Source organism: Mesoplodon bidens, assembly GCF_964165515.1.
Source record: "Mesoplodon bidens genome assembly, chromosome: 5".
Classification (NCBI taxonomy): domain Eukaryota; kingdom Metazoa; phylum Chordata; class Mammalia; order Artiodactyla; family Ziphiidae; genus Mesoplodon; species Mesoplodon bidens.
Window position 1 is genome coordinate 67,064,295 of NC_138161.1, and position 27,634 is coordinate 67,091,928.

Consider the following 27,634-nt stretch of genomic DNA (forward strand, 5'->3'; position numbering starts at 1 on the left):
CACACACATAACTATAAGACAGAGTAGACCAGATTATAGGGATATTTTTAATGATGAAGAAATGCTCACAAAACAGTGTCAAGAAGAAAATTAAACTGGACACTAAACTGTATACAAATTTCGTTCTCTTAAAAAGTACACATACTGGGCTTCCCTGATGGTGCAGTGGTTGAGAGTCCGCCTGCCGATGCAGGGGACGCGGGCTCGTGCCCCTGTCCAGGAAGATCCCATATGCCGCGGAGCGGCTAGGCCCGAGAGCCATGGCCGCTGAGCCTGCGCATCCGGAGCCTGTGCTCCACAACGGGAGAGGCCACAACAGTGAGAGGCCCGCGTACCGCAAACAAACAAAAAAAAAAGAAAGTACATATACTGAGTATGTGTACATACTACCAAAATGGTAGCAGTGGTTGTCTGGATGGACTTAAAAGTGGTTGTAGGGCTTCCCTGGTGGCGCAGTGGTTGAGAGTCCGCCTGCCGATGCAGGGGACACAAGTTCGGGCCCCGGTCTGGGAAGATCCCACATGCCGCGGAGCGGTTAGGCCCGTGAGCCATGGGCGCTGAGCCTGCGCGTCCGGAGCCTGTGCTCCGCAACGGGAGAGGCCACAACAGTGAGAGGCCCGCGTACCACACACACACAAAAAATCAACGGGGCAGCATTTACCAAAATTCATCAAACTAGATGATCAAAGTAGGTGCATTTTATCGTACATAAATAATACTTCAATAAAGTTGATTTAAAAAAAAAAAAAAAGTGGTTGTAATATTCTTCTTTATGCTTTTCCATTTTTCTAACATTTTAAAACAATGCATATGTGTTAATATTAGAATCATTAAAAAATATGCTCTATTAAATGTGTGAGTGTACTGCATAAAAGTACAAAATACGGTGGAATTATGGAGGAGCAAAGATTATATCTCACTGGGGTGGGGGAATTGGGAAGGCTTTAGGATTTATGTCTTTAATAATGATGCAAAACTTTCAATCTTGGAAATAGATAATGAAATTTCATTGAGTTGAAAAGGCATTTTATATTCCTACAACTTTTTATCTCTATGACATTTGACTACAGTCTCTCTCTATTGACTATCTGTAGCTCTAGTAGCTGCTATCTGGCATATTATCTTTTATATTTTTTATTATTTTAGATATGTCTTTAAAATTTTTTCCTACATATACCACAGAGAGATATTTTCTAAATCAGTAGTTGTTGTCAATCACTAGTCATATTCCTAGTCAGAGTATATATTTTTGGCAAAGAATCTTTCCACTTGTCCCACTGACCCCAGAAATGCTTTACTTGGACATCTGCTGGCACGGGCTCTTCCTTTATCCTCTTGTTCTTCTGAAGACCTCTGTATCTGTTAATATTCAACCCACAGAGCACATATTCTCCAGGGTCCAATAGGCCTCTAGGAAAGAGACTTATTGTAATATTCCACAAGCCAACTGCTTCATCGACCAGGAGCTTTCTGTTCTTTTGGTGGACACCCTGGGTGATGGGACTTCCCATGGTATGTGGCAACAGTGCAGGGGTTTGTCAAGACAGAATTTAGGTGACGTGACAGGCTTTGGCTAACCTGAAAGATGAGCGTCTTTGTTCTGTGTGACCCTGATGAATTATTTACCCTCTCTATGCCTTATTTTCCTCACTTATAAAATGGAGATAGTAAAAAAGAGAAAAAATGGAGATAATAATAGTGCCCATTTTATAGACTTATTTTGAAGATTAAATTTGGCATTTGTTAACATTTGATATATAGTAGCTATTATTATAATGTATCACAGACCTGGGAGATTGTGGAGTTTTATTTTTCTCCTTAACCGATTATAGGAAGAGGCAGAATTTTGAATGATAAATGAGTAGTGGAGTGCAGATGAGGGCGGTCGTGATGGGGGATGTGCCAGGCGAGGAGGCTTTGAACAGCATCATGACTCAGGGATGGCACTGGTGGAACTTGAGGTGTGGGGGAGTAGTGAGAGGTGAGACCAGAGAGGGAGGCAGCATCCAGACCGTAAGACTGCCTTTACCTTCTGTAGATGTACATTTATGTCAGAGCTTCTTAAAGGGGCTGAGTGTTCCCCGAGACCTTTCTCCCACCGCCTCCAGAGATGTCCCAGGCTTGTTAGTACCATTCCCATTAATGTGCAGCCCTGGCAGGGCAGACGTGTTTAGTACTGTCTCTTGGTTATTTTTCTCTGTTTGGGGAAGCATCACTCCATAACTTCCCAGATACATCTGTATATCTACTAGTTATATCTCCCCCACTGCTGACTTTCCCCAAGCAACATCCAGAAAGACCAATGACAATTGTTTGGGAAGCTGTCACTGATCCCTCAAACATCATTTCAGGGCTAACTCTGATCCAGATGAATTCAAATGTGACTCATCTCTAGAGATAGATTTGCATATTACAGAAATAGAGCTCCAGGTTCATATAGCAAGTCAAACAAATCTGCATAGAATCAGCCTGGGTGAACTTGACTCAGTGGACAATCCCACACAGAATGTTGAAGTGTTGGAAGCCTCTGTCTGCTAAGAGTGCATCTGGTGGGCGTGGAGTCTGGTGGTGGTGCTTGTTGGGGGGGCCTTCCTTGGACCCAGCAGGGTTGTGCTGGTTCACACTGTTTCTCAGCTGAAGCAAATTTTCTCCCTTTCTTTTTGTTCCTTACAGAATGTCTTCCTTTTTGGTGACTGTCAACATACTTCTACTTATTCATAATGTAGATGAGTCACTTTTCAAAAAATCTTTGTGGGGATTTCTGAGAAAACTTTGGGGATAGTGAGGGAAATAGTAATTTTGAGATTAAAAAAAAAACAAGCAAATTACTTATCTCTCTGAACCTCAGTCTTTTCATTTTTTTTTAGATGGGAGTAACAATGTTATATTTGTTTAACAGGAAATGGTGAAGACAGATGGGCAAATATAACAGACCCAAATTGTAAAGCATTCTTGTTTATTCTATTTTCATGTTTTTAAATGAGAAAAGCCTTCCCACCCCTACTGCCAATTTGAATTGCCCATTTGAGGCCACATCTGGATAACTACACCTATTCACATCTATAATTTGAACTCCCCCAATTAAAAAAAATCTAGACAGTCCTCCTCACTTCAAGTGCCTGATAAGTGCTGGTTCAGAGTATAGCATCACAGAATATTTGAGATCAGGTCTGTCCTGAAAAATCTGGATGGGCAGTCAACATAGAGTATGTATAATTTTTATACTCATTTCTTCAAAAATGTTGAGATGAATAGTATATAGATGTTGATAATGTTAACGTAATTCAGCTAGCCAAAAATATATATGAAAAATTTCTTTAAAAAAAAAATATATCCCAAACCTGCAATATAACTACTCAAAAAGTGGTCAAACACATTAATAGGTTTTAGGTATATGCAGTGTCTCAGGGACCTATGGCAGTTCTGCCAGTCTCTTAAAGCTGGCAGAAGCTGGAAGGCATCCTCAGGAGATGCATCCAGAGATCTACTTAGGAGTTAGTGCAAGGCCTGGTCCACCCAGATTATATTTACTGGCTCTTTTCTTTTGATGCTTGGTTCCTCTGTGTGTGTGTGTGTGTGTGTGTGTGTGTGTGTGTGTGTGTGTGTAGAAGGGAGCAGTAAGGCAAAGTGAGATGGTAATCCACTCTTAGGAAAAACCCAACCAAACAGATTAAAGGAATGGGTATATATGTAAGTGAGAAAGAGAAAGCTGTGTTAATTCTAATAATATCTTATATTTTATAGCAATAATGACAATCTAATACTAGGTGTTAGGTACTATATTAGGTGCTTTAGATGTAGTATCTTTCTACAGTTTTCAAAATGTTTTCCTGTATTAACTTTTTGCTGAGCTTTTGCCTCAGCTTCTTAGGCCTTGGGAAGCTAAAGGTACAAAGGCCTAGAAGTAATACAGATTGAAATAGACAAAAGAGCTATTCAGATTCAAGTAGGACCATCTGCAGACACATCACTCAGAAGCTGGCTTTTATATTAACAATTACATCATTGGCAGATCCTGTTTCATGATTCATTGGCTAGAGCCTTTGGATTCCTGAGTCTGAGACCCTTTCCCTTTGGGACAGAAAGTATACAGCTGTAGCAAGACCTCCTGGATATAAACTGAAAAGCTAGAATCAAGGACCTCTCATATTTTTATGAGAGTTTGGGAAGAGGGGCAGTTTACTAAGGTATCCACCCATCTGGTCCACTCCTTCTGTCCCTCTGGAAAATGACTGAACCATGTCATATAAAAACAATCCCTAAGATCCCAAGGTATTTCATAACAGCCCTGAGGCAGGTGTTCTTACCCTAATTATACATAAGGAAACTGTAACATAAGAGAGATTAAGTGACTTGCCCAATTCCAAATGACTAATAAAGAAAACTTAAAACTAGAACTTGGATTTACAAATCTACCAAGATTTTTTTGTACCTGTAATCCACTGCTTCTTGATTATAACCACATCAGACAAATAACAATCTGAGCAGGAAAGCACTTAGTTTTTTTGGTATGCAAATCCATCCTTCCAAAGGGTAGACAAGTTGTTTCTCCCTGCCTCCTTTTTTACCATTGTCATCTGTCTTTCTTTATATTCATTCAGTCATTTATTTCATCAGTCATTTTTTCATTCATCAAACTTAGAACAAGTGCTTACTCTTAGAAGACAGAACCCAGTTCAGACGGAGGGCTCTGGAGCCAAACTGCCTAGGTTTGAATCATAGACCTATTTCTCACTAGCTATGTGTCCCTGAACAACTTACTTCACCTCACTCACTGTGCCTTGGTTTTCCCAATAGTACATTGAGAATAATAGCAGTACCTACCTCGGTGTTAGTATACAGATTAAATGAATTAGTTCTTTGAATACGCCTAGGACATTGAAAAACTTAATAAATGTTACCCAATGTATTAGTTAGAGTTCTCCAGAGAAACAGAACAAATAAAATCTATATAAAGAGATCAAGTGATTATGGAGGTGAGAAGTCCCCAGAACTACAGTGGTCAAGCTGGAGACCCAGCAAAGCCCATGGTATATTTCCGGTGCAAGTCCGAAGGCTCACGACCCAAGAAGAGCCTATGTTTCAGTTCAAGTCTGAGCAGGAAAGGACCAAAAAGTCTCAGTTCAAACAGCTGGGCAGGAAGAGTTCCCTATTACTCAAGGGAGGGCTGGTCTTTTTGTTCTTTGCAGACCTTCAACTGGTTGGATGAGGGCCCCCCACATTGGAGAGAACAGTCAACTTTACTCAGTCTACTGATTCAAATGTTAATCTCATCTAAAAACACCCTCACAGACATGCCCAGAATAATGTTTGACCAAATATCTGGGTACCCTGTGACCCAGTCAAGTTGACATAAAATTTACCATTACACCTGATGTTTTTTTACTGTGTCAAGTCCTGTGCTAGGCACTGGTGAAACAGGGTGGTTAAGATATGGTCTCTGCGCTCTATGTACAGTCTATACCCAGCGCCATCATTAGCCATGTGGTTGCCACTGCTGAAATGAGCAGATTGCATCTATTATTCAGCTGGAATGTCCCCTACCAGATGTCTCTCTGGCTGCTCTTTGCTGGGCTGATGGCTTAGAAGCTTCCTTGCCTATTAACTTTCACCATTTGGGTTTTCCTTGGTGCCTCACGTATTTCTTTCTCCTATTTGATCTCACTTCATTATATCAAACAATATCCTTACTTAGGCTTATATGACAAGTTCTTCCTTTATGATGCTTCTTACTTGCGTAGTGTCTCTAGGAGAAAAAAAAATGGAGTCCCTACTTTCATAATGCAGAAGTTTCATTATTCTGTCTTACTCAAGTTGGGAATTTAATAAGTCTTTTAGGCTCAAAAGCTCGATAACTATGACCCAAAAGGTTCTTTTTAAATTCTGAGATGTATTGTTTCTTTCTGTTGTGCTAACAGTATCTTACTTTGTGACCCCAAGCAACTTTGCTCCCTGGGTTTCAATTTTGTCTTTTAGTAGCAGAGACACTTGACGGAAAAATTCTTACTTGGAAGCCCCATTTATAAATTAAATTAGAGTGGGATTTTTCTGATTGAAGTGATAAAGGAATGCAGATCTCACTGATTTAGTCTTTCACCTGGCTGTCAATGAGGTGGGCTTTGGGGAAAATAGTTTGGAAAGATTGAATCAGATAACCTCTAAGCTTTCTTTCAGCTCTAACATATCAGGATTCTATTCTAGGTCGTGATTCTATGAATGGTACATAGTACATGGCTATATTCCCCATAGCCTTCAGCCCCTTCTGTTGATAACTCTGCCCAGACCAGTAGATATGTGTGGCAGGTAGAATAGACTGACTTACTGAAATTCTATTTTTGCCTTTTTTTTTTTTTTTTTTTTTGCGGTATGTGGGCCTCTCACTGTTGTGGCCTCTCCCGTTGCGGAGCACAGGCTCCGGACGCGCAGACTCAGCGGCCATGGCTCACGGGCCCAGCCGCTCCGCGGCATGTGGGATCTTCCCAGACCGGGGCACGAACCCGTGTCCCCTGCATCGGCAGGCGGACTCTCAACCACTGCGCCACCAGGGAAGCCCTATTTTTGCCTTTTTAACGTGCCTTCCTGAACTGCTGAGACTACAGAGTAAAAAACTATATTTCCAAGATTCCTTTGTATTTTGGGTTCTGGAAATGTAGGCTCTGCCAATCAGATATATTTGCTAAAGGACCAAGTTAGCAACTGATTTAAGTGAGGAGAATGGTGATAGTGCATGAGGCATCCTTTCTGTTCCCAGTGTGAATCTAGCAGGTGCAGTTTGACTCTGGAGCCAATACCTGCAGTGACAACTTCCTGATTTACCAGCTTCCTGATATGGTAGAGGCAGCAGTTCCACTGGCAGACCAGCTCAGCCTGTTGTTCTGAGCATAATTCAGGGAAGGACTTAACACATAAGACATTGTGTGTCTTACGTTCCGTGACCTTCTTTGGGCTCATTCCTCTAGCCTTCCAATGACTTTGTAAATGTCTAATTCCCTATACTAAACCTCTTTCTGTTTGACATAGCTAGAGTGATTTATTTTATCTGTTATTAAACCCTACCTGATGCAGTGTTCACCGGTCTTTACAAATACTTTGCTGACTTCATTTCTTCTTTGACATCCTCAGTGTCTATAGAAGAGTTGCGGGCCCATCCTTTCACTGATGCTACCCTTTCCTGTCATTTCTCCTTTGTGGAGGGCACAGAAAATCTTGAGTTTTCTTGGAAGAGAGAAGACATAAGACAGGAATATGAGGTAGAGGATGATAAAGAATATTACTGATTTTTTAGGTACTATGATTTTTTGGAAGTTTTCTCGAAGCTGGTTTACCAGTTTAGCAGTAACACAGAGCAACTAGAGGACCAAAACTCCTTGTATGAGGGAAAAGTCTCCGTGGATCGGGAGGAAATTTCTGAGTGGACTCTATCACTCTTATTAAGAAATGTGGATTTCATGGATGAAGCTATCTACAAATGCTCAGCCATCACACCAAATGCAAGAGGCAAAAGTACAATTAAGCTAATAGAAGAAGGTAAGGGAATTTATTGGATCAACTTGTTTTCAAGCTCTGTTTCTGTTCACAAAGATAAACTACAAGTTTTCTCTTCCAGTGTTCTCACTTTTTCTCTTCTACTCAAATCATTATAGGTACTTCTTATTCCCATTATGAGAGTCAGGTATTTGGAATGTCAATTCATCTTAGCTAAAAATATTGCTCTGAACCAAAGGTGTTAATCTGTACCTGACTACATCATTCATTCGTTCAAACAAGCAAACAAAACATAAAAAAACCCCAAGGGCTTCCCTGGTGGCGCAGTGGTTGAGAGTCTGCCTGCCGATGCAGGGGACGCGGGTTCGTGCCCCGGTCCGGGAGGATCCCACATGCCGCGGAGCGGCTGGGCCCGTGAGCCATGGCCGCTGAGCCTGTGCGTCCGGAGCCTGTGCTCCGCAACGGGAGGGGCCACAACAGTGAGAGGCCCGCATACCGCAAAAAAAAAACCCAAAACAAACAAACAAAAAAACCCAAAACCCAAAACCCTGGTCCTATCCCAAACTTACTAAACAAATATAAGACTGAAAAACCAAAATGTTGCAAAAGACTCCTACATGAAAACTCTGAGATACGATGTGTGGTTTGGTGAGAAGAGCCCTGTGCTGGGAGTCAGGAGGCCCAGGATGTAATTGTGTGACTCTGGACAAATCATTTAGATTTTCCAGGCTTCGTTTTCTCATTATTAAAATGTAAGATTGGGGGCTTGCCCGGTGGCACAGTGGTTGAGACTCCGCCTGCCGATGCAGGGGACACGGGTTCGTGTCCCGGTCCAGGAAGATCCCACATGCCGCGGAGCGGCTGGGCCCGTGAGTCATGGCCGTTGAACCTGCGCTCCGCAACGGGAGAGGCCCCAACAGTAAGAGGCCCGCGTACTGCACAAAAAAAAAAAAAAAAAGTAAGATTGGACTGGACCAGTGGATCTCCATAGTGCCCCAAGGATCCTCACCCTTTTCAGGATTACATGGAGAGTGGTCTTTTCCTCATCAGAGATCTCACAAAGGTGGAGGGAGGCATGGCAGAATTCCTCTGGGTAGGAGTTGGAAGAGATGCCAGGGTGGTGCTGAGAGTCATTTATCTTCTATGGTCCTCAGCAGGGCTATCTGAGTGCAGCAGAGAGTCTGAAATGAACCCCCTCATGTAGAGGAAGGTTCCAAAAATAAAGACAGCAGTGGTAGATGAGACCTGGAGGGCAGGCATATGTGTCTATCCTGATATTCTCTCGCTGTGCCTGGATCAAAACTTTTAACTATGGTGAACCTCAAGATGTGTTGCCTACATAAGGGTTAATGCAAAAACTCAGGGCAAGATTTCTGCTAGCCTGATCCTCTTGGGGCTGAAATTAAAAAAGGAACTAATTGTTTTGTTATTTTTTCCAACCAGACTCTGAAACGCCCCAGGTGCGGTTTGATAAGATTAATGATGAGGATGTGGCCACCTGCATCTCCAGGGGGCTGGTACCTCACACCCAGTGTGACCTGGCTGGACCGGGCAGAGAGGGACCTGAGCAACCACGGTACTGTGGAGGTCCTGGAGGAGCAGATGAATGGCTTCTACCGGTGTTCTCTGTCCTGAAATACCCAGTCAAGTTAAATGAGAAATATGTCTTCCACATAACAGAGACAGATGTGAACAACCAGCCCTTCAGAATCATCTGCAAGTACCCAAGTAAGTGAGTTAAAGCAGGGTGTATTTCCCCACAAAGAAGTCATTATTCAGTAATATTTACCAAATGCCAAATGTATCAGGCACTTCTGGGCACTTTGGAGATTTAAAGAAACTCAGGAAGTGAAGGTTGTAGCTTGGGGCAAGAGAAGGTGAGGAGGTGGGAGTCTCTCTGTGTTTGAAAAAAGACCACACTTCAGGAACTTACAGCTTTCATCCCGATCTGTGTCTGTTCCTATTGGTAAGGCTTCTCTCCCTCTGCTAAGGGCATCAGCTTTATGATGTGACAGGCTGAATAAGCATAGCTGCCCTTTATCAGTCTCTTACCATGTGCCTGGCACTTTACATACGTCATTTTAAGTCCTTGCCTCAACCCTGCAAGGTAGTTGTTATTGTTGTCCCCCTCCTGTGTGAGGGAAGCAAGATGGCAAAGAATTTGACCAAGGACAAGGCTAATAAGCACGTGAGTTAGAATTCAAATCCAGTCTTTCTGAATCCAAAGCTCATATACTTTATTTTCTTACACCACCCAGTATTTATGTATCTAAGATTATACACTCCATGAACAGATTTAAATCATCTAAGTCTGGAGAAGGGGAGCCCCTGTGCGATAAGTAATGAGACTAGAGATGAAGTCGCTGCTCCACTCATGAATCCTGGAAAGTCTTAACATTGCTCTTTAACTATGCTCTGCAGAGCCCTGCAGCTTCTTGAGAGAAAATTTGACGGATAGTTTTTTGTGTGTCGGTTCTATTACTTCTAAACTGTGCCTGCCTTCTTCAAGGAAGTGTTCAAGGACTTGAAAATGCATATAAGAAAAGGAACATGTATTCATCAAACACGTACTGTGTGTTAGGGTGGACCTAGGTACCCTCTCATACCGTATTTAATACCATAGCGACCTCTGAGGTAGATACTAATATTACCCCATTTGGCAGAAGAGGAAACTGAGGCTGAGAGAAGGTAAATTACTGAAGGCTACACAGCTGAAAGTGTTAGAACCTAGGATTTGAACACAGGCTTAACTATTAACAAGGCCTAGGAACTTCCCACTCTACCATGGTTGGCTCAGGGGCATTAAGCTCTTTGTGTTATAACATCCAGAGCCTCAAGCAGAGTGATTGATCTGTGCTACCATGTGTGGCCCCACCTGCCTCTCTTTTAAAAAGGAAGGTTATGGTGATGAGGACACTTGCACGTAAGCTAATTCTTTCTACTTTCCTGTGTCTCTGACTTAGTCTTCTTTGGAGGGTTAGATCTGCCAGGGACTTTAGCCATCATCTTCTACTAACCACAGCATGCGGGAGTGAGGAAACAGCAGTCCAAAGAGTTGGGGTACTTGTCCAAGGGTGTACAGCCTCTATACAGGAAGTAATAAGGGAACCTGGCTTCATGGAAAGATTGCTCGGTCACCTTTCAGGTCTAGTCTGTATGGGTCTAGCAATTAATCAAAGCATTCAAGACACTTGTAATCCTGGATCTATCAGTAACTAGCTGTGACTATTATACAACTGTTAAAATTATTCAGTAAAAATTTTAATGACATGGAGAAGGGTTCACAGTATACTGTTAAATTTTAAAAAGCAAGATGTAAGCTTGCATGTGAAGCATGAGCCCAAGTTGTTTAGCTGTATACAGATTAAAAAGATAGGAAGTATAATAATAATAATTATTATTAACAACAATTACTGGTTACCTCTGCATGATGGGGTTATAGGTGATTTTTGTTTTCTTCTTTGTACTTCTCTGTCTTATGCAACATTCTACAATGAACATGTATTATTTTTATAGTCCAAAAAAGCTATACTTTAAAAAATCTTTTTTAACATCTTTGTGAAACATAATTCATATGCCATAAAATCCATCCATTTGAAGTGTACAATTCAGTTGTTTTAGTATATTCACAGAGTTGTGCAACTATCACCACTATCTAATTTTAGAACATTTTTATTACCCTGAAAAGAAACCTCATACCTCTTTGCAGTCACTCTTCATTCCTCCCGCTGTGTCCTCCAGAACTAGGAAAACATTAATCTACTTTCTGATTACATAGTTTGCCTATTTGAACCTTTCATAAAAATGGAATCATACGATGTGTGGTCACTGGATTCTTTCACTCAGGATAATGTTTTCAAGGTGCAACGTGTTGTAGCATGTCTCAGCACTTCATTTATTTTTATTGCTGAATGATATTCCTTTGTATGGATATACCACATTTTACTTATTCATCAGTTGACGGAAGTTGGGTTGTTTCCACTTTTTGGTTACAGTGATTGATGCTGCTGTGAACATTTGTGTACAAGTTTTTGTGTGGATATATGTTTTCATTTATCTTGATACATACTGGGAGTGGAATTGCTGGATCATATGGTAACTGTTTTTTAACTCCTTGAGGAATTGCCAGACTGTTTCCCAAAGTGGCTGCACCATTTTACATTCCCACCAACAGTCTATGAGGGTTCCAATTTCTCAGCATCCTTGTCAGCACTCATTACTATCTGTCTTTTTGATTTCAGTCTTCCTAATGGGTGTGAGTGATATACCACTGTGGGTTTTTTTTTTGTGTGTGTGTGGTATGCGGGCCTCTCACTGTTGTGGCCTCTCCCGTTGTGGAGCACAGGCTTCGGACGCGCAGGCTCAGAGGCCATGGCTCACGGACCCAGCCGCTCCGCAGCATGTGGGATCTTCCCAGACCGGGGCACGAACCCGTGTCCCCTGCATCGGCAGGCGGATTCTCAACCACTGCGCCACCAGGGAAGTCCCCAATCTTTCATTTTTAAGTATAGTGTTAGCTGTGGGTTTGCTATACATGGACTTTATCAGGTTGAGAATGTTGTCTTCTATTGCTAATTTGCTGAATGCTTTTCCTCATGAATGAATTTAAGATTTTGTCAAATGTTTTTTCTGTATCTGTTGAGATGATCCTGTGGTCTTTGTCCTTTATTCTATTAATATGGTATATTACACTGATTAACTTTTGTGTATTGAACTGACCTTGTATTCCTGGGATATATCACACTTGGTCATGGCATCTAATCCTTTTTATATGTTGCTGGATACCATTTACAGGTATTTTGTTGAAGATTTTTGCATCTATATTCTTAAGACATGTTGGCCTGTAGTCTTCTCTTCTCATGATTTCTTTGATTTTGGTATCAGGATAATACTGGTGTCATAGAATTAGCTGAATGTGTTCCCTTATCTTCTGTTTTTTTGGAAGGGTTTGTGAAGGATTGGTGTTAATTGTTCCTTAATTCTTCAACTTTTTTTTTTTTTCTTTTTGCGGTACGCGGGCCTCTCACTGCTGTGGCCTCTCCCATTGCGGAGCACAGGCTCCGGACGCGCAGGCTCAGTGGACATGGCCCACGGGCCCAGCCGCTCCGTGGCATGTGGGATCTTCCCGGACCGGGGCACGAACCTGTGTCCCCTGCATCGGCAGGCGGACTCTCAACCACTGCACTACCAGGGAAGCCCAATTCTTCAACTTTTAGTTTTGTTTATTTTCTCTATTTTTTTGTCTATTCTCTAATTCATTTACTTCCACTTTAGTCTTTATTATCTCCTTCCGTCTGCTTGCTTTGGGTTTAGTCTGATTTTCTCTTTCTTGTAACTTAAGGCAGAAGGTTAGAGTATTGATTTGAGATCTTTCTTCTTTTCAAGTATAGACATTTACAGCAGTAAATTTCCCTCTGAGCACTAATTTAGCTGCATCCCATAAGTTTGGGTATGTTATGTTTTTATTTTCATTCATCTCAAAGTATTTTCTAATTTCCCTTGAGATTTCTTCTCTGACCCCATTGGTTATTTAGGATTGTGTTGTTTAATTTCTACATTTTTTTATTTCCTAAATTTAATTCTGTTACTGTGTTCTAATTTCATCCCATTTTAATAAGCTTTGAAAATGTAAAGTGTGAGTTCTCCAACTTTATTCTTCTTTTTCAAAATTGTTTTGGCTGTCCTGTATCCCTTGCATTTCCATTAAAATTTTATGATCAGCATGTCAACTTCTGACAAAAAGAAAGCTGGGGTTTTGATAGGGATAATGTTGGATCTGTAGATCAATTTGGATAGCATTGTTATCTTAACAATATTGTCTTTTGACCCATGAATATGTGATATCTTTCCATTTATTTAAAGGTATACTTTTTTAAAAATAGAAAATAAAATGTGGAAGCCCTGAGGTTAAGTGAATTTGGAGAGAAAAAAGACTGGTTTGTGACACACTAGAGAAGTGAAATCAACTTTAATATTAATTTTGCTACTGTTACATTGTTGAAGGGTATAATGACTCAAATCTATCCTACTGCAAAAAAATAAAGAGAAGGGGATAAATGAGGAAGAGAGAAAAAGGAAAGGAGGGAAGGCGAGAGAGAGACAAAGGTATAGAGGGAGGGAGAGAATGCAACATGCACTGGCAAGTTAGATAAAGACAGAAAATGTTTATTTCATTTAGTGCCTTTCAGGTCTTTTGTGACCTTAGCAAGAGTTGCTCAGTGGAGCAATTGTTCAGCACCAGAGCAGAAAAGATTGGGGATTGATAATGATAGTATTTTTCTCATGGCATTACTATGAGAATGAAAAGATTTAATGAAGTTAAAAGTTCCTAGCATAGTTGCTGGAACATCATACACTAACAATACATGTTAGGTGTTATTAAGAATGTTCTTGTTATTATTTTTATTATTTCAATATTATTATTTATCAAATAATATTATTCAATATTATTTATTATTTAAAGTGCTTGTATTTAAGAGAATAGGATTATAGGTTGTGCCCTTTATGCACTCCTTCTGAGTCATAAAATCACTGACTAATAGTGGGCAAAATTTAAAATAAAAATCATGAAATTCATTTAAATAAGCAGACCAGGAATAATTGTCTGAGTATAAAAAGACAAAAATAAGAAAAGGAAATTCCAAATTAAAAAAAAACAGATGCTTATTTTACTTTATATATGTACAGATTATGGAACATTCAGACAATATTGCAAGAGAAAAGAATAATCTTTTTCCTCCCTATAAGTTTATTACAACAAACATATATTTTTCTAACTAAAGAAAAAATAAAATGTGGAGGAACTAGACAGGCTTTACAGAAGAGGAACAGGTTCATATAGTAAAAGGTCAAATAACTAGAACCTAATCTCAAGAAGAAAATATTAGGAGATTGTTATTTTGGCCTTAAATATTTATAGGACCTTTATAAAACTGCTGATTTGCTGTTTGTGAGATTTGTGGAGACAACAAAATGGAAGTTATAAATTAAAACATGAAGATTTCAGAATATCATTTAAAAGTTTGTCAAAACTGAACTAGGCAACTGAAGAAGAGTGTTACTGTATAGCCAAGTGTGTGTGTATGTCTGTGTGTGTGTGTGTCTATGTGTCTGTGTTGTATGGGTACGATAAAAATAATAGCAAATACTTAAATAGAGCTCTTGTCCTCAGTTGCTGTTCTAAGGCTTTACAGGCGGCTTTTTTTCCCATTTTAATTACCTATTTATCCTCATGGGAATCCTATGAGGTAATAAATATTTTTATCCACATATAAGTAGGTTTGCCAGGTTTAGTAAATAAAAATAGAGGATGCCCAGTTAAATTTGAATTTCAGATAAACAATAAATATTGCCACACGTATATGCCAGAAAGAGATTCATTATTTACCTGAAATTCAAATTTAACTGGGTGTCCTATATTTTATCTGGCAGCCCTACGTTTAATAGATGGGGAAGCTGAAACTCAGACATGGTGGGAAGGGAGCATCCAAACCTCACTGGAAGAACAGAAAGAAGAAACTACAGAACTTCCATTCTTTCATGCTCTCCGTGCTTCTCTGTAGAAGACAGGGGGCTGGAACCATGGTTTTTGGAGGCCCCATCTTTACTACTGTTCTTTGTCTTTGGGAAGCCATTTGGAGTCATTCATCTATTAATTCAACAAATATCGGTAGAATGCTTAGTCAGGTCCAGACATTGGAACTGCACCATGAGCCTAAACAAGATCGATGTAGCTCCTGCCCTCGTGCAGTGGACACGTTAGTGGAGAAGACACAGGTTAAATGAGTGTACACTGCAGAGTGAGGGGAGTTGTGATGGAGGGAATTGGGGGCAGCAGGGACATGCAGAAGGCCTCCTCTCCTGGCTTAGGGGACTAGTGTTGGGTAGAGTAGTGGTTCTCCAAGCAGCGCCCCACACCCAGCAACATTGGCACCACCTGGGAGCTTGATGGAAATGCAAATTTTCAAGCCCCACTCATGACCTCCTGATCTGGGGCCTAACAATTTGTGTTTTAATAAGGGCTCCAGGTGATTTTAACTCACTCATGGACCACAGATGTAGAGCATTGGTCATTAGGGGAGGTGAAGATGCCCAGAGCATCTCTGGCCTATCTTCTCCTGTGAGGATGGGGTGCCATCCCCTCAAAGCCAGGGCTCCCAGATCCTTGCCCCATTCCAGTAAAACAAGACAAACTAGACAGATACAGTGATTTAAATGTCCTGTTTTGAGCTGTCCTTTCCTTTAAAAGAAAGAAAAGCTGCAGTTGCTTATTCCCCAGACTATTAAGCCTTTCTCACGTGTTCAGTAGTTAGAGGTCTTTGATCATTACAGTGGCCACAGATGCTCTTCTGAGACACTAGGATGTTATTAATGAGCTGACTTTAAGGAAATCCTTGTTTTATATCCCCTTAAATTTCAACACTTAAAAATGGTCCTGGAGGAGCTTCCCTTGTGGCGCAGTGGTTGAGAGTCTGCCTGCCGCTACAGGGGACACGGGTTCGTGCCCCGGTCCGGGAAGATCCCACATGCCACGGAGCGGTTGGGCCCATGAGCCACGGCCACTGAGCCTGCGCGTCCGGAGCCTGTGCTCCACAGCAGGAGAGGCCACAACAGTGAGAGGCCTGCGTACCGCAAAAAAAAAAAAAAAAAAAAAAAAAAATCCTGGAAATGCCTTAGAGACCCCTATAGTTTACTTTTCTTCATCTCCTTTCATGGACTTATTTGTATACAGCCCTCTGAGATCTGGTGTCTGCCTATTTTTCCAGTCTCCTAGGTCTCAGTTTTTCAACACATGGCTATTGCTCATTGCTCTCAGCTTACTGACTCCTTGTGGTTTCTACTTGTTTATTTTTTCATTCTTCCAAGCCTTTATAGAGACTCTGCCTGTGCTTGGAATGCCTTTCTTGGACTGTCTCATGGACTCTGCTCATCCTTTAAGACTTCGTTCAGACTTTAAGCCCTTCTTAACTCTCCTACTCCCATTTCCATTTGTTCAATATTTCATTCATTTATCTAATATGTGCTGGGCTACAACTCTGTGTCAGATACTCTTTTAGGCTTTGGGGATGCAGCAATGAAGGAAACAAATCCCTGCCCTCATGGAGCTTACATGCTAGTAGTGGGGCAAAATAGGCAGTAAATAAACAGATCATTAAAATATGTAGTATGTCGCTATATGAGTCCATTTATATGAAATACAAAAGCAAGCAAAATTAAACTCTATGCTGTTAGAAGTCAGCATAGATTTTATGCTGGAGTGTGAAAGGGGGATGGTAGCTAGAAGAGAGCATGGGAGAATCTGGAGGTGTTAGTCATGTTCTGTTTCTTGTATCTGGGTGCTGGTTACATGATTGTATTCAGTTTGTGAAAATTAATTGAGCTGGATGCTTACATGCCCTTTTCTGTGTGCATATTATATTTCAATATAAAGTAAATATTTGTGTAGTATATCAGACAGTGAAGAGTCATATAGAGAAAAATAAAGCAGGGAAGGAAGATTGGGAAGAGGGAAGGAAGGTGGAGAAGGAAGGTTGCAATTTAAAATAGGCAATCCAGGGGCTTCCCTGGTGGCACAGTGGTTAAGAATCTGCCAGCCAATGCAGGGGACACGGGTTTGAACCCCGGTCTGGGAAGATCCCACATGCTGTGGAGCAACTAAGCACGTGCGCCACAACTACTGAGCCTGCGCTCTAGAGCCCATGTGCCACAACTACTGAGCCCGTGTGCCACAACTACTGAAGTCCGGGCACCTAGAGCCCATGCTCCACAACAAGAGAAGCCACTGCAATAAGCAGCCTGTGCACCACAACAAAGAGTATCCCCCGCTTGCTGCAACTAGAGAAAGCCCGTGCACAGAAACGGAGACCCAATGCAGCCAAAAATAAATAAATAAATTTATAAAAAAATAAAATAGGCAATCCAGAGAAAGTCTCACTGACAGGTTAAATTTTAACAAAGATTTTAGGAGGTGAGGGAGCCAGGCCTTGCGGTGGGTGAGGGCTGGTGGATTTGAGGGGCAGCAAGGAGGCCAGTGGTTGGAATAGAGAGAATACAAGGGAAAGTGTAAGAGATAATATCAGAAAGTTAACAGGAGGCTGGATTGTGTGGTGCTTTATAGGCCATTGTAAGGGTTTTAGCTTTTGCTCATACTATGGGACTAGATGGAAAGCTATTGGAGGGTTTTGAGCAGAGGAATGAAATGGTCTGACATATTTTAAAAGTATCTTTCTGGCTGCTTTTGAGAAAAGACCCAAGAGAGGCAAGCATGGGAGCAGGGTGACCACTTGGGAGATTGTTGTAATAATCCAGGTGAGGGAAGATGATGGCTTGGTCCAAGGTGACAGTAGTGGAAGTGGTGAGAAGAGAGTGAATTAAGTATATATTTTTGAAGTTAGAGCAGATAGGATTTGTTGACAGGTTAGACGATGGGTGTGAGGGAAAGAGGGGAGTCAGTGATGACTAAGGTTTTTGCCCTGAGCAACTGAAAGAGTGGTGTTGCCATTTATGATAATCAGGAAGTCTGGAGTTTGGTTTGGGATGTGTTAAGTTAGAGATGCCCATTTCAGACATTTGAGGTGCCAGGTTGTGTAGGTGATTAGATATGAAATTTGGATTTAGGAGAGAAGTCCAGGCTTGAAACATAAACCTGGGAGCTGTCAACATATAGATGGTATTTCAAATTATGAGATTAGATGGTCTCACCAAGAGAGTAGTCACAGAGATGACTAGAGGTCCAGGGACTGAATCCTGGGACCCTCCAGCATTTATAGGTCAGGAAGGTGAAAAGAGACCAACAAAGGAAAATGAGAAAAAGTGGACAGTAAAGTAGAAGGGAAACTACAAAAGTGTCATGGCCTGGAAGCCAAATGAAGAAAATGTTTCAGGGAGGAAGGAGTGATCACCTGTATCAACAGCTGCTGATGGGGCTTCTCTGGTGGCGCAGTGGTTGAGAGTCCGCCTGCCGATGCAGGGGACACGGGTTCGTGCCCGGTCCGGGAAGATCCCACATGCCGCGGAGCGGCTGGGCCCGTGAGCCATGGCCGCTGAGCCTGAGCGTCCAGAGCCTGTGCTCCGCAATGGGAGAGGCCGCAGCAGTGAGAGGTCCGCGTACCGCAAAAAAAAAAAAAAAAAAAAAAAAAAAAAGCTGCTGATGGGTCAAGTAAGATGGGGACTGAGAATAGATTGTTTGAGAGAAGGAGCATGGGCAACTTTGGGGGACTGAGAATAGATCACTGGAGAGGTAACCTGGAGGACAGTTTGCTTCAAAGGGGAGCAGCAGAGAAATGTATTAACTGAGAAAGTTATAGGGTCTCATTTTCCTTTTTTCAGATGAGAGAAGTAACAGTGTGTTTATATGTTGATAATGAACAAATGGGGAGGGTAAAGTTGATGATGCAGGAGAGGGGGAAGAATTACTGAATAATGCCTCTCAGTAGGCAGCGGGGATGGGGTCTAATGCACAGGTAGAAGGGTTTGCCTTAGGTAGGATCATGTAAAAGGGTAAACAGAGTATGTGGGCAAGATGCTGAAAGGTAAGTGGAGAGGTAGTGGGAGCTTGTTTATCTTCTGCTTTCTTCTAATTTTCTCAGTGAAACAGGGGCCAAATCATCAGCTGAGTGTGAGGCTGGAGGTGGTGGTGTTGAAGGTTTAAGGAGAAAGAATGGAGAGCAGGAGAGAATAACTGAAGAAACAGAACAGGCTTCCTGGGCAGTACTAAAAGCACTTTTGAAGTTTGTGGTTGTAAGTTTAAAGTGAGAACACCCAGCATGGTTGTGTATTTTTCTCCAGCCACATTCAGTTGCTTGTGTGTGGACGCAGAATGGGAGGAGAGTCAGGTTAACCAGATGTTGGGATTTGGCCATGCAAGTATGACAAAGGAAGACAGATGAGTGCTAGAAAATGAGGATAAAAATCAATTATGGGATCTAAGCTGGATTAGAGCCTGAAGAATGTGAAGCATGGGAAGGACAGTGAAAATGTGGTAGGATAATTAGGTTTTAGGTCTTGATGGCTGCCAAAGAATTTTAGAGTTGGGTGCTACAGATAGTGAGTGAGCTGGAAGCACAGAGGCAGTGGCTGGGGAGTTTCAGTGCTTGAAACTGAGGTAATGAAGTGGTTTTGGTTATTGCTAGTAACAAAATCTAAGTTCTAACCATGGGGAGGGTGGCTAAGATAAGATGGAAAAAAAGGGTCCTTGGAGGAAAGGAGGTTCCAGTCCACAGGAGGTCAATGGAGTTATCATACCTGAGATGGTGACACCAAGAATTATGACAGAAGTAATGTTGGCAGCTTGACAAAGGCAGAAGCTAAAATCAAGGAATGGTGGTGGGGAGCAATAGAAGACTGTAACAAGGAAGGGTGGGGACGAGACTTTAAGCTGAGAGGAGGACAGGAGAATGCTGTGGAAGCCATAATGAGAATAAAGGAATTCACTTACCCAAGTGTATGGCGAATGTTGGAAAGAAACCAGCACCACCTGAAAGGACTATATGGGAAGAAATGTCCTCAGTGGAGAGTCGAATTTCAGGAGGTGAGGGAAATGTTAACAGAAGAACTTGAGAATAGAAGGGGTTTGCTGATGACTGGTAGCAAGTCCAGAGGGCACAGTAGAAGGGTTTCAGAAGTTGGGAATAGGTTGGAAAGGGGATCAATAAAGGGAGAGTACAGAGCCATATGGGGCTCAGAGTCCATGTGGTGAAGGATGCACTGAGGGTCTTGGGCTTCTTGTGGTGGTAAACGTGAATTGGGAAACAGACCTGATGAGATTGGATATGGTGGTCTCAAGGCAGACTCTGACGGCAAAACTGTGAATGTCGTGGCGGGGAAGAGGGTGTGGTTATTGTCAGGAGCACAGAGAGTTCTGAGGTCCCTCTTCATTTTCCACGACAGAGGTGTGGAGGCCAGGATGGAGCAGCCTTACCTGGAGCACATGGCACTCTGGGACTCCCTTTTGATTCTTGTGGGTGATGATGTGGAAGCTGGAGAAGGAGAAGAAAGGTGGCTCAAGTTGTGCATGTTACAACTCAAGAGTGCTCCACTGACATAGACTCTGATGTGCCTGGCGCCCCTGGAGAAGGGCAGCGTGACCACCCTGGAAGAACACGCTCTTCATAGCACCTCAAACACATTGTATGAGCAAACTTACTGCATTGCTGAAACTCATTATTATTCATCTTGTCCCAAGACTGCGAATCCCTCACAAGCAGGAGCCATGTTCCTCTATCCCTCTTTTCTGGCTCCTGATACATAGTAGGCTCTTGGAATAGGTGTTGTTAGCTCTTAGTTTTTGAGTCTCATCGTCATGGCCCCAGAGATGCGAAATAACCTTGAATCTTGAAACGGAAACGCACAACTCTGTTGTTCCTTTTCTCATGACACATCAGGAGCATCTTCCTCCCTCCTCCCCCTGCAGGCTCAGGTCCAATAAGCAGACTCTGCAGCCATTCCTTGGCCTGGGATGTATTCTTTCTGGCGTGTTCTGGAATGCGGTGGGATCTGGTGGCTGATGCTATCAGTTCCTGTGACATGTAGCTCAGTCCCACAAACCTAACAGACACAGTAGTATAGTATATTCCAAAGCCCTGGGCCTATTTTGCTTCTATATCCCCCCTCTCTCTGAAAGATGGTGGGAAATATCCCATTCACTTGCCTTTTCTCTGTTTGCTTCTGTCATTGTTCCCCTAACAATAGTGTTGAATTAATGAATGAGTAAAACAGGATTTTGCCTTAAAAATGAAGGAGAGTTGCTAATGGTGAATGAGTTATTTGACGGCTACTGCTTTTAGGAGGAACAGAGAGAACTCATTTTTCACGACTGTTCCTTCCTGTGTGACTTTCAGGAATGCATTGTAGCTGAATGCAGGGTTTGCCTCTAATATAAATCTCCAGCCTTCCATGCTTGCTTGCTTTTTTTACAGGAAGAAAGTATCCCCGTACATATGACTACTATTAAGAGATTTGAATAACATCTTCCCAAGGACCAAACTGTCTTGCCTTTAGCCACTGGAGCTCCTGGTTTTCTCTTGTGGACTATATTCTTTGTCTTAGGCACCTACCTGTCATAAACCTAAAAAATAAGGAGGTAACAGGTCCAGTGTACTGGATGTTGACTAAAACTACAGGAGCTCCCCTATTTTGTCTCTCTTAGGTCTGTATATTTATAAAGTCTTGTTTCTTTATCTCTAATTCTCTTATTTATAAGATTTACTTTTTTTTTTTTTTTTTTTGCGGTACGCGGGCCTCTCACTGTCGCGGCCTCTCCCGTTGCGGAGCACAGGCTCCGGACACGCAGGCTCAGCGGCCATGGCTCACGGGCCCAGCCACTCCGCAGCATGTGGGATCTTCCCGGACCGGGGCACGAACCCACGTCCCCTGCATCAGCAGGCGGACTCTCAACCACTGCGCCACCAGAGAAGCCCTATAAGATTTACTTTTATTTGACTTCATGCCTCTCACATGTCAAGTTCTCTGAATAAAATTTTAAAATCTTTACTGTGAGATGAAAGATGACCAAAAACCTGACAAACTTTCTACTCTGTGTATGTTTCATTGATGTGGTGCTTCAGTGACAGACGATTTGTTGGAGACTTCAGGGCAGAGCAGGATTTCTCTAAGCCAGATTTTTTGGGTTTTGGTATCGATATTATTACATGGACACTTTGCTGATACGAAGTTGAGAGAGAGACATCTTCCTAAAACTGATTATGAATGGGAATCACTATATCTGTAAAAGCCTTCTTTTACATAGCATAACTGAGCAAAGGCTATGGAAATCTTGGAAAGTCAAAGAAGGTGAGACTAACTCTTGAACGTTTCTGATTTGCCCAACCGGTTTCAGTCTTTATTATTCCTAAAACTCACCTTCCAAATCTCTCCTATCTCTATGCTCTCTGTACAGAATCTCCTCCTTTGTTCCTTTTGGAAGGGGGTGGGGGTGATATCTGTCCCAGGCCTTGTAGGAATCAAGCTTAGGTTATGGGAGAGAGGAGAAAAAGGCATGTAAGAGAAAAGGGAATTCAGAAAATCATCCAAGAACCAGAGATTTTAATTGGCTTAAAACCCAAATTTTTTGAATTACTGGACTCAGGTGATAAAATAATTTTGATGGAGATAAGACATATATCTGCTTCTAAAACGTCCACGTAGAATGTCACAAAAAGAAGGCACCTCAGAGAGCTTTACTGGGCCAGACCTCTGAGGTGTGTGCTGGAGGTTGCTGGGGTCCCTCACTGGCTGGCATGACTCCTGGATGCATCGTTTCTGGGGAAACCAAGTTGGATTGTGGATCATGCCTCGGGGAACTTCAGAGGCCCGGCCTGATCCACACTCACTTAAGAGTGAGAAGATGTGCAGACAGTTATTAGAACTAAATGAAAAAACTTATTAATTGCTTATACGTGCTCAGCAGTTACATAATTAGAGAACACGAATGAGGAATTAATGGCTCATGTGGATGTAATAATTTTTAAAATAAAGGGAAAGACGGTGGCAAAGTAGAATGAGTATGAGAGGAACCCGGGTTTGAATCCTGACTCTGTTTTTGCAAATTGTGTGGTATTACATAAATTCCTTAAACTTTACAAACTGTCTGTTCCTTATCTGTAAAATATCTTTTTCACAAAGTCATTGTGAGAATTATAAGAATGTATAATAGAAAATAATTGGTGGTAATTTGACATTTACACAGCACTTTCTATGTGCCAGAGACTATTTGAAAAAAATTATATACATTAGCTCACTGAATCCTCGAAAAAAGAACAAAATGAGGTAGGTACTATTGTTATGCCACTTTAAAGAGGAAACTGAGGGACTTCCCTGGTTGTCCAGTGGTAAAGAATCTGCCTTCCAGTGCAGGGGAGGTGGGTTTGATCCCTGGTCAGGGAACTAAGATCCCACGTGCCACGGGGCAACTAAGCCCGTGCGCCACAACTACTGAGCCCACGCTCCTCAACTAGAGAGCCCGCGTGCCGCAAACTACAGAGCCCACGCATTCTGAAGCCCGCACGCCACAACTAGAGAGAGAAAACCCGCACGCCACAACTAGAGAGAGAAAACCCGCATGCCACAACTCGAGAGAGAAAACCCACACGCCACAACTCGAGAGAAGAGTGTGTGCCGCAATTAAGAACCTGTGTGCCGCAACAAAAGATCCTGCATGCCTCAACGAATACCCCATGTGCCGCAACTAAGACCCGACGCAGCCAAAGAATTAAAAAAATATAATAAATAAATAAATAAATAAATAAATAAATAGGAAACTGAGACACAGAGAGATTAAATAACTCCTGGAATATAAAGGGCAGGAGCAGAACCAGGATATAAACTCAGGAAGCCTGGTTGTTAAACATTACATTATATCGTCTCTCAGTAAGTTATCAGTCACAATAAGAACAATGTTATGATACAGATAAATTAGAAAGAAGTTGAGACATGAAACTAAGAATGGCATTTATGAAAGACAAAGAATATATAAAGTTATAAATATTACTGGCTGCCAGCTTTAACTATGGAGTCTAGTGGAAGGATTTTGGAGCAAGCATTTTGTTTTGAGTTGTCACTGCTCCTTGGAAAATGACAAATTCTGCTAACTTATATAATTTAAAATGAGGCAAGGCACTAGAAGGATAAAGTCCCTTCTCTTTTGGCGGCAGAAATTTCCTTTCATCATCCTCTTGACAATTTTATACAGGTTTCCTGGTTAAATATTTTATTCTTATCCATTAACAATCTTGCCTCTTATTTTCCTGGCAATATATTATTTTTACAGACCCTAACACTGTCATGTTTCCTAAGTTTCTTATCTGACCACATCAGGTCAGTTAAGACCTGTGCATTCCAGTGATCATGATCAGGGTGCATTTCCTGTTCCTTTCTCCTAAATTCATTTAACCAGTTTTCCAGCAATTTGTGTTACTCCATTCCATACATTCATGGTGTTTCCTTCTCAGTTTTGACCTCTCTGTAGAATCCATGGTACCATTTCCCATCTGAACTCTCTACATGCTATGTTTTCATCTATGAATCCAACCCATTGTACCATTTTTCTAACTGTGTACACTTTTTGTTAACGATGCCACAAGGAAGCAGGAGAGATACACATACCCAGATTTCCTCAAAAGGGTTCTCTGTCTTTATTATGGACCTTCCCAACTCAACATTTTCTTTTCTTTTTTTTCTCACTTGATATATTCTCCATAGGCCATCTTGTCTACACAAAGGAACACTCTCCATACTGTCTATTCCAAGATCTTTATCTCCAGCCCAGATCTCTTCCAAAACCTTCCTATCCAACTACTCATAAGATATCTCCAAACTCAGATTCAACCTATGAAAAACTGAATTCATCATCTCCCATTCCTTCCTCCTTTCCCCAGCCAACTGGTTTCTCCTGCTCTCTTACCAACCCTAGAAAATGGCACCATTATCTACCAAGTCATCCAAGCTGGAACCTTAGGGTCATTTATGACCATTACCTCCTCCTTAACTCCCAGAGCTAGTCATTAGCCAGCTCTTGTCAATGTTACCTTGTTAACCTTCTATTAATCCCCACTGCCATTATCTTAAAATTCAAGTCCCCATTATTTCTCACCTCATTCCTGAAGTAGCCTTCTATCTGGTCCACTACTGCCAGATCTTGCCACCCTCATGACAAAGGGCTAATAATAATATATGAAGAACTATTATAAACCAGTAAGAAAAGGCCAACAACCAACAGAAAATGAACAAAGGGAATGAAAGAAAAGAACAAGGACCAATAATTCATGAAAAGATGCTCAATCTCATATAAGGAATAATAAAATAAATTAATTAAAAATAAGGCAATGAGTTACCATTTTTCCTCTGTTAGAAACCCCAAAGTTTGAAGACACAGTGCTTGCAAAAATTTGGAAAAATAGACATGCTCAGTGTATGTATTTTTGGTGCAACTGTAAGTAAATGCATGCAACCTCTTTGAAGGACAAGTGGCAATTATAAGCAAATTTATAAGTGTACACACCCTCTAAGAGGATGAATTTTTTTCACTGTATTTTCTTTGATACAATTTGAATTTTTTCTTTTACCATGTGCATGTATTAGTTTATCAATAAGAAGTGTGTTAAATAAGTTTTAAAAGTGAACTCCTATTGATAGGAAGATCTCTCATTCAGACAGCAACATGATACTTCCTAGTTACTTCATGAATCAGCCTTCAGCAGCAGCAGCCCAGGGTTTACTTTCTTCATGTCTTCGACCTATGCTACATTTACTCCAGGGCTCTGAGGGTATCTGCTTAGGTCTACTCGCTCAATGGACTTTTTTTACTCCCTCCTCCCCCTTATTTCAGAAGTAATTTAAGAGGACTGATGGGGACTTGACACAGGCACTCCAAAACTAAAGTTAATCACAGTAATTTGTTCTAATTTACAGAGCTCATAATGTTACATTTTGATTATAGGAAACTTACCTTCTAAATTATGCTTCTTTCAGGCTATTTTAATTCATTTCATTTCCTGAACACACGCATACTGTAATAGCAGGAGAAGTGCTCCCAGAGCATGGTAGAAGGTTGGGAGAGGCCAGCCAGCGTTTAAAAGTGGTTGTGGACAAGGTACCCTTCAAATTGGGTTTAAGAATTCTGAGAATGAAAGTTTAAAGAATCAAACGGTGATTAATGAGATCAGTAATTTGTAGCAATAACACAACCAGAGATGACATTTTAATATCTGATTAGCATTTGAATAATACTCCAAATCCAATCAAGGTGACCTGGCTATAATTTTAGAGAAGCAAGACTTCTACACATTATGACTAAAATTAAGAAGGCTTAAACCAACTGTAATGAGCTCTCTTGGAAGACAGAATTAATTATTGCTGGTGGAGAGTACATGGTATCTGTAAGAATCACTTGGACAGGGAGATGGAGAACTAGTATTGGTCATGTGTCTCCAAGATAGAGCAAAACAGAGGGTCTTAACTAGCCAACATTCAGTCCACTTGGAAATGTTTATCCCTATGGTATACACATGTATCTGGTAAACAGCCACTACGATTACCCTACCAGATCTTCGCATGCTCCCTGTGCCACCTTCCCAGGTTTGTTTGGCTTCTCATACAGGTTTACCTGCAGCCAGCCTCACCCGATGCCATTCAGTCTCATAAGATCCATGGCAGTTTTAGGAGTCATTTAGTTTAACCTCTACCCAATACTGTTCCCTGACTTCTCATTACTTCCTACCCAGACCCACCATTGGTGATTCTTTTTTTTTTTTTTTTTTTAATTTTTTTTGTGGTACGCGGGCCTCTCACTGTTGTGGCCTCTCCCGTTGCAGAGCACAGGCTCCGGATGCGCAGGCTCAGCGGCCATGGCTCACGGACCCAGCCACTCCGCGGCATGTGGGATCTTCCCGGACCAGGGCACGAACCCGTGTCCCCTGCATCGGCAGGCGGACTCTCAACCACTGCACCACCAGGGAAGCCCTGGTGATTCTTTTAAATAAACTTGTTCTATCAGTCCTTGAGTAAACCTTTCCCCCTGCAGCTCTAGTCCCAAAATTAGGAGAAACTTTTCAGGCCTCTTTTAAGCCTCCTGAAACTCAAATCTACTTTTATGAGGTAAATGGTTAACGTTCTTGCAACTTTATTTGGCCTTAACTGGGGGGAAAGAAAATGATACAACTATTTTTTAATTTCTTTATTTATCAATAGTATCCAAAAAAAAAAAGAATCAAGAGTTAACAAAAAACAAGTTAAATGCAATAAGGAAGCCTACTAAATACAAATACATTTCACAAATACACAGGCAACAGAAACCTGTCCAAATTGCTTCTTGGAATTTGACTGTTTAAAAACACAAGTATAAAGGGAAGACATTCAGACTGGTCCACATGGGCTTATTAGCAGGTGGAGGAGCCCTGCTTTCCAAAAGCAGTGATGGAGTCCAGAGTCATGGCATGTGAGAAGGTTTCCATGGACACTGAATCTTAACAGATGCTGTAATACATTTATAAAAACCATACACACACAGAGAAAGCCCAAGGAAGCTTGCAGTCTAAGCCCTGTGCTTTTAGAGAGCCGGAGGAACTGAACCCGACTTAATCCTGTTTATCTGCTCCATGCAAAGCTTCATGCAAGACTCCCCAGACTAGGCTATTTAGCAGCTTTCCGTGAATGA

The 27,634-nt window shown here is 41.6% G+C and overlaps 1 pseudogene across 1 annotated transcript; it reads left to right on the top strand.

Moving 5' to 3' along the window:
- The first annotated feature begins 1,890 nt into the window (after nt 1-1,890).
- On the top strand, nt 1,891-20,530 carry LOC308617924 (annotated as a pseudogene). The gene is made up of 5 exons: nt 1,891-1,981; nt 7,123-7,527; nt 8,929-9,217; nt 19,074-19,235; nt 20,239-20,530. The product of its transcript is annotated as an uncharacterized misc_RNA (transcript).
- The last annotated feature ends 7,104 nt before the right edge of the window (nt 20,531-27,634 follow it).